Here is a 6,713-nt window from a genome sequence, read left to right as displayed (position 1 = left end):
TTTTGTATAGGTTCATGACCATCACTCTATGGTCCTCCTTACATTTTTGAGGAATTGTTCCTACCGAGTTAAGCTTGGTTTCTTCATTTGTAGTTCATTTTCCTCATCGGAAATTAATCAAACTCTACAAGTTAGAGACGAGATTATTTAAGCATTGCTCAATGCTCTGATATAATTAGTGGAATGTTTTTGTGTTTTTAAGTTAGATTTTGATGCAATGAAACTAATTTTGTTCTAAATTAGTAAATGAACATGTTGTTCTAGACATGTGCACCCAGTGATGTTCAATTTCCAATTCCAAATGATTATTTGGAGTTTCTCATATTTGGAGTTTGCCCTCGAATTCCATTCTTAGACAACTAAGAATAGTTTAAACTTCCTTGTAACTTCGTCGTCAGATTGAAGAAAATTACTGGCTCGGCTCTTTCTTAACTCTAGCAGCATAACTAGTGGGACTCAATCAAACTGTTCTTCTAGAAACAATGGGATATTGACGGCACCAAACAAATCTTATTTTTATATTTAGTTTCAGACAAATCAATCTACTTAATCTTATAATTAATAAATTTTGATAACTTTTTTAATTGCAATATCATTTCAAAAACCGAGCACACACATAGTATGCATATCATGTGATTTTATTTTGTTTAATCCATTATTTTTTTCAATTAAATACTTATAAGCCTAACTCCTACCAAAGTCGTTGAAAAAAATAATAATTTTGTCCTTATCTTATAAAACAGGTTAATTTTGTCCATTCATAATGTTTTTGTGATTTTTATTTTGATAATAGAAAATTTGGTTTAATTTTATCATTTTCAAAATAATTTCGAATAAAACATGTCCACAGAATTTATTAGAAAATGATAAAATTGAACCAATATTTTACGACAAGGATACAAAATTAAGCCATTTTATAAAATGAGAGGCAAAATTCCAATAACCTCAAGATTAAAAGTGGGGTTTTCCTAAAAATAAATTTGATCCATAGCAAAATTATATATGACACCATAACACCACACGTAATTGATACTATCCTGATTAGGTTAATACGGGATTGATATGATTTTTTTTGGATTGGATTACGGTTTAATCTTTTTGAAACTAATTCAAAATTGACACGACATGATCACAATACAAACTCAATAATTGCAACATGTGATATTTTTTTTTAAAAGAATAAATTGCGCAATGCGCTTACATGAAAGAAGAAAGAAAAATCTCCACCAGACCCGGATGTGATTCGAACTCATGACCTCCCAAGGCATAGGGAAGCTCTCAACATGTGATATTTATGTTGCAAGTTTTTGTACATTTTTTTTATTGGGATAAGGGCTAAATTTAACCACAACGCTTCAATCAAAGTGCAAATTTAGCTCCTAACATATGAAGTGATGTAAATTAAATCCTAATTTTTTCAAGCAAGACCAATTTTAGCCAAGCGCTCTTGAAAATTTAAAAAGACTGGTTTACTGTTATTTAATTGTCACATCCTATCTTCCAAATAAGTTTGTTAATAAATTGAAGCAGTTTCATATATTTTTTATTTGTTGTTTATAACTATATTAATAACACTCAAAATATTTTAGGCAATTTGACAAAAAAAAGTTGAGATTAATTTATGTGTAGCAGATATAGTTTTTATTAACAGAATATTTATAATGTTTTTTAGTAATAAACTAATAACCTAAAGTGATAGTAAAATACTAATAAAACATGGTTTTTCTAATTTTCGATAACTAGGACTAAAATTGATCTTACTTGGAAATATTATAGTTACATTTGCACCATTTTGTACGTTAAGGTTAAATCAGCACTACACTTCAAAACATTAGGGTTAAATTTAAGACTAATATTTGGCCCAAACTCTTACAGTGAGAGACACCCTGTGTCACATGTAAAAAAATTTATAGGTAAATACTTAAGAGCTTTTATAAATTTAGAGAACAATTGAAGTTTTGTGGCTATCGAATTTAATCATATAAAGATAGAAGTTATTAAATGCAATTAGATAAAAATATGAGGCTATTAAAGATAATTAGACAAAAATAGAGGGTCTAATTTAGAACTTTAAAACTTTAAAGAGTAGGTAAAGTTTGAGAGTAAGGGATGACATCACCTATATAACTGGACTTCCACCTTTGCTCTTCTAAATCGCCGAATAGCAATTAGGGTTACCCAGTGTTCATAGATATCTCCTCTATGAGATCTGAATAGCAGATACCCATATATCAATTATGGATATGGTTAGGATTAGGGTTTATCTTCTCCAGAATGTGGCATAATCAAATATATAAAAATCGATGTTTAGGATTAGGGTTTATCTTCTCTAGGAAGTTAGCATTCAGCAATGCTTTTAGGATCTGATCTCTAACTGCTCGGTGGTCGGGTAAATTTCCAGTGAGAATCAAGCTTAATTCGGTAGAAACCCTTCCTGAAGAAAGAAGGGAGGAGCATCAAGTGATGGTCATGAACCCTACAAAATCATCTTCCGAATTAATAACCTCCATAACTTTATCTGCTAAAATATTATTAGCAAAAAAGGTTTGTGTTTGTTTACAGGTGAATTGAACAATTGTAACTTCTTTATGTGTTTTTGTTTTTTGTTGCTCACCAAGCCATATGTATTTTGATCTTGTCTTAATTTTTTCTGCAGGAAACTATCTTGCTTAACAAATCGAATTACTGCTTACAATTGTTTATGGTAAATCTTTGCACTTTTTCTTTGTTGGGTTTTATGTTTTGATGGCAATTTTGAAGATATAATGAGTTTTTGCAGCTACTCGATCTTATTATATGTGTTTACAAATGTTGTATCATTATTAATCTTTCTGTAATTACTTGTTTACTATAGTGGTTTTTTTAAAATGATTATGCCAAAAGGTGAGAATTGAGGATTGTAATTGTGATTTCAATAGATCTATTTTTAAATGTGTTTGTTTATGAGTGGCTTACATAAGCTGTCTGATGTATTCTATGATGATATGATTATTTGAAACTCTATAAGTTTGTTTTAAACTGGATATACTAATTTTTGTTGTTAGATGTTGCTCTCTAGTGTGTTTTTCTATATAACCTAGCTACCTGATGTGTCAGGATGATATGATTACTTGAGATTGAAACCACAAGTTTGATTATGCTTCTTTTGTTACGATAAATGTTTTTATACAAATCAAGATTTTATGTTATTTTCTATGATGAAACTATGCTGGTGATGCTTGATCTGAATATTATCTAAATTTCATCAGACAAATTATCTTTGTTGTAATTTTATGCATTTCCAACTGGTTGAGATTGCAGCTTTGGGAGTAACCATTTTTAGCTTAATTTGCAATGGAGAAAATTGTAGAGTCCAAATGGGTGTTTGTTCATTTAGTAAAGCATTAGCAATTGTTCATTTTAGTTTGGCAATGCTAGATATTTCTCTCAAAATACTAATTTGTTGTTTGTAAGAAATGATCATGAAGTTGGTGGTGTCTGATTTTCTGAAATGGTATTATTGTTTTGCTTCAATCTAGTTGCCTGCTTCTTCTGTATTCTTGTTTGGTATTTTCTGGTAATAATTCATTGCATTTGTAATGCCTTTATGTGGATGTCTTAGATTACCCATTTGTTTTATTATAATTACAACTGCGTCCTGCTTTTAGATGGTGATCCTTATTTTTGTATCTTGTCTGTAGTTAATGGAAATCCAAAGCAAGGGGATTCAGATGGCGATAATTGCTCAGGGATTTTTTTTCTGAAAAGGATGGATGCAACAATAGAGATTCAGATGCTCCATCATCTGGTTGTTGCAAGAAGAAATTCAGAGCAGGTGGCCATTCAACTTTAATGTCCATTCACTATGTGCCTTGACAAGGGTGATGGCTTTGACAAGTTGTGGTGGCAAGCATATGTTTCTGCTAATAAAATTTTTGCACATAGGGTTATGAAGGTTATTAATCTTGAAGATGCTTTTGTATAGGTTCATGACCATCACTCTATGGTCTTCCTTACATTTTTGAGGAATTTTTCCTACCGAGTGAAGCTTGGTTTCTTCATTTGTAGTTCATTTTCCTCATCGGAAATTTATGAAACTCTACAAGTTAGAGACGATATTATGTAAGCATTGCTCAATGCTCTGATATAATTAGTGGAATGGTTTTTGTGTTTTTAAGTTAGATTTTGAGGCAATGAAACTAATTTTGTTCTAAATTAGTAAATGAACATGTTGTTCTAGACATGTGCACCAGTGATGTTCAATTTCCAATTCCAAATGATTATTTGGAGTTTGCCCTGAAATTCCATTCTTAGCCAACTAAGAATAGTTAAGCTTCCCTCTAACTTACTCGCCAGATTGAAGAAAATTAGGGATAAGATATGTTTTTTTCCTGCCATTGGCTAGACTCTTTCTTAACTCTAGCAGCACAACGGGTGGGACTCAATCAAACTGTTCTTCTAGAAACAATGGGATACTGACAACACCAAACAAATCTTATTTTTAGATTTAGTTTCAGACAAATCAATCTACTTAATCTTATAATTAATAAATTTTAATAACTTTTTTAATTGCAATATCTTTTCAAAAACCCAACACAAACATAGTATGCATATCATGTGATTTTATTTTGTTTAATCCATTATTTTTTTCAATTAAATACTTATAAGCCTAACTCCTTCCAAAGTCGTTGAAAAAAATAATAATTTTGTCCTTATCTTATAAAACAGGTTAATTTTGTCCATTCATAATTTTTTTGTGATTTTTGTTTTGATAATAGAAAATTTGGTTTAATTTTATTATTTTCAAATAATTTCGAATAAAACGTGTCCACGGAATTTATTAGAAAATGATAAAATTGAACCAATATTTTACGGCAAGGATACAAATTAAGCCATTTTATAAAATGAGAGGGAAAATCCCAATAACCTCAAGATTAAAAGTGGGGTGTCTTCTATGGTTACTTTGTTTTTGACAAAGTACCATTACTTGGTGTATTTTCACCATTGGATGGTGGATTAGAAAATTAATCCAATGGTGAAAACACACAAAGTAAGACTTACTTTGTTAAAAACAAAGTAAGCATAGTCTTTACCTAAAAGTGGGGTTTTCCTGTGGTGAAGCTCTTAGCCTGTTGGTTGAGAGTTTACCTATGACATTAATTCAAAATTGACACGACATGAAAGAAGAAAGAAAAATTCCCACTGTGATTCGAACCCATGACCTGGGAAGGCATAGGTAAGCTGTCAACATGTGATATTTATGTTGCAAGTTTTTGTACATTCTTTTATTGGGATAAGGGTCAAATTTAACCATAATGTTTCAATCAAAGTGCATATTTAGCCCCTAACATATGAAGTGATGCAAATTAAATCCTAATTTTTTCAAGGGAGACCAATTTTAGCCTAGCGCTGTTGAAAATTTAAAAAGACTGGTTTACTATTATTTAATTGTCACATCGTATCTTCCAAATAAGTTTGTCAATAAATCGAAGCAATTTCATATATTTTTTATTTGTTGTTTATAACTATATTAATAACACTGTAAATATGTTAGACAATTTGACAAAAAAAGTTGTGATTAATTTATATGTAGCAAATTTAGTTTTTCGCATTTTAGCAGAATTTTTACAATATTTTTTAGTAATAAACTAATAACCTAAAGCAATAGTGAAATACTAATAAAACATGTTTTTCTAATTTTCGATAACGTAGGACTAAAATTCATCTTGCTTGCAAATATTATAGTTAAATTTGCACCATTTTGTACGTTAAGGTTAAATTAGCACTACACTTAAAAACATTAGTATTAAATTTAATACCAATATTTGGCCCAAACTCTTACAGTGAGAGACACCATGTGTCACATGTCAAAAAACATTTATAGGTGAATACTTATGAACTTTCAAAAATTTAGAGAACAATTGAAGTTTTGAGGCTATCGAATTTAATTATAAAAAGATAGAAGTTATTAAATGGAATTGGACAAAAATAGGAGCTTATTAAAGATAATTAGACAAAAATAGAGGGTCTAATTTAGAACTTTAAAACTTTTGGGAGTCGGTGAAGTTTGAGAGTAAGGAATGTCATCACCTATATAATTGGACTTCCACCTTTGCTCTTCTCAATCGTGGAATAGTAATTAGGGTTACCCAATGTTTGTAGATATCTCCTATGTGAGATCTGAATAGCAGATAGCCCATATATCTATTATTGATACGGTTAGGATTAGGGTTTATCTTCTCCAAAAAGTGGCATAATCTAATCTATAGAAATGGATGGTTAGGATTAGGGTTTATCTTCTCTAGAAAGTTAGCATTCAGCAATGCTTTTAGGATCTCTCTATCTGCTACGTGTCATGGGACCGATTGAACTAAAAGCTCGAACTTATAGTTAAGGCCCAATCATATATGAAGAAAATGATGAAGATAATAATAGGTATGATGGCGGCTAGAGTGAAGAGGCCAATGATGATGAAGTTTGAAGATGTCAACAGATTAAGAAATAAAATTTAAAGAAAAGCTTCCTCCTATATTTCTTTCACTTCTTATATTCTTCTTTTCTCTCCAACACTAGGTGGTCGGGTAAATTTCCAATGAGAATCAAGCTTAATTCGGTAGAAACCCTACCTCAAGAAAGAAGGGAGGAGCATCAAGTGATGGTCATGAACCCTACAAAATCATCTTCTGGATTAATAATCTCCCTAACTTTATCTGCTAAAATATTATTAGCAAAAA

General features: G+C 30.6%; 1 long non-coding RNA gene across 1 annotated transcript; it reads left to right on the top strand.

Moving 5' to 3' along the window:
- The first annotated feature begins 2,199 nt into the window (after nt 1–2,199).
- On the top strand, nt 2,200–4,162 carry LOC136221792 (uncharacterized). The gene is made up of 3 exons (XR_010685310.1): nt 2,200–2,544; nt 2,657–2,704; nt 3,681–4,162. It is a non-coding gene; the product is annotated as an uncharacterized lncRNA (long non-coding RNA).
- Nucleotides 4,163–6,713: the final 2,551 nt, after the last annotated feature.

Source organism: Euphorbia lathyris, chromosome 3 (genome assembly GCF_963576675.1).
Source record: "Euphorbia lathyris chromosome 3, ddEupLath1.1, whole genome shotgun sequence".
NCBI lineage: Eukaryota > Viridiplantae > Streptophyta > Magnoliopsida > Malpighiales > Euphorbiaceae > Euphorbia > Euphorbia lathyris.
Note: the sequence above shows the minus strand (reverse complement) of the source record. Positions and strands in the feature narration are given on the sequence as shown.